Source organism: Pteropus medius, unplaced genomic scaffold (assembly GCF_902729225.1).
Source record: "Pteropus medius unplaced genomic scaffold, Ma_sr-lr_union100, whole genome shotgun sequence".
Lineage (NCBI taxonomy): Eukaryota > Metazoa > Chordata > Mammalia > Chiroptera > Pteropodidae > Pteropus > Pteropus medius.
In genome coordinates, this window is record NW_024344241.1 from 1,484,122 (window position 1) to 1,485,842 (window position 1,721).

The window sequence follows — 1,721 nt, forward strand, 5'->3', positions numbered from 1 at the left end:
CCCATATTTCAAAGTGTTCTTCAATTATGTAAATGTGTTTACATATACACACACAAACACACAAATATTTTTAGTCAAGAAAGAAATATATACCCTTTCAGTTATTTTGGATATATTCTTCAAATTATTTAATATTTTAGTTATTATTTTCTGACACACTTTAGAGAAAATTAGAATTACTATAATTTTGGTTTTCATTTATTAAAAGAATATAAATATTTCTTTTCAAATAAGGTTGAGCTACTAAAATAAAACATAACTTTCTCTGTACCTCAAACTCTGTCAAAAAAAGGCACAAACATCACTACGAATATTCTATTTCATTAGTGTGTCATGATTAAAACATTAGGAAATAAAGAAAATAAAAAGTCTAACCACAGACTTGGAGAAAATAATTTGTAAGAGATGTATCTAATAAAGAATGTTATGCAAAATATACAAAGAACTCTTAAATCTCAACAATAAAAAAGAAAACTTGATTAAAAAAAAGATCAAAAGACCTAAATAGACACCTTACCAAAGAAAATATCCAGATAATAAGAATACAAAAATATGCTCAATATCATATTATTATGGAATTGTAAATTAAAGAACAATGATATACCACTATATATCTATTAAAATGGTTAAAATGAAAAACACTGACAAAAACAAATGCTGGTGTGTATGTGAAACAACAGGCATTCTCATTCATTGCTGTTGAGAATGCAAAATGATACAGACTTGGAAGACAGTTGGTTGATTTCTCACAAAACTAATCATACTTTTACCATATAATCCAGCAATCACCCTTCTCAGCATTTACCCAAAGGAGATGAAAAATTCGTTCACCAAAATTCTAAACTTGGATTTTTATTGAATGTTTATTCATAATTGCCAAAAAATGGAAGCAACTTCTATATAGGTGAATGAATAAATAAACTGTGGTATATTCATTCAATGGAATATTATTCAGCACTACAAAGAAATTAACTATAAAGCTGTGAAAAGACATGAAAGAAATTCAAATGTTTATTACTAAGTGAAAGAAACTAATTCAAAAGGCTTCATACTATCTCATTCCAACACTTTGAAAAGGGCAAAACTGTGGTGATAGTAAAAAAAACAATGATCACCAGAGGTTAGGGGGAAGGAAGAAATATCCGGGTGGAGCACAGAAGATTCTTGGGGAAGTGAAACTATTCAGTATGATATCGTAATGGTGGATATATGTCATTATACACTTACCAAATTCTTAGAATGTATGATGCCAAGAGTAAACCCTAATGTAAACTATGGACTTTGGGTGACAATGATGTGTCAAGGTAGGTTCATTGATTATAAGACCTAAACAAATACCTGTTCATTGTTTATGACCACTGTGGGTCAGCCTCTAACTATGAACACTAACCACCCAGAAGAAATGACAAATACGACATTGGATAAGTGAAAAAACAGTGCTATATTTTCTAATACAAAGGGCTAACAGAAACTTCAATGAAGTTTTAACCAGTTGTAACTAAACATTTATAGATATAGATTCAGGTCTGCTATTGCCAGAAACTACACACATACAATAGGAAGATATCCAAGTAGAAAGTATGTGGACATTGGCAACTCAGAAGTGAATCCATCTTCAAGTCACAGAATGTCGTGCCAGGAAAGATCCTGAGGGAGATGCTGGCCCAAGGATCCTTTGTAAAGATGCCTTTACATTATCTGGGATAGGCTTCAAATATTTC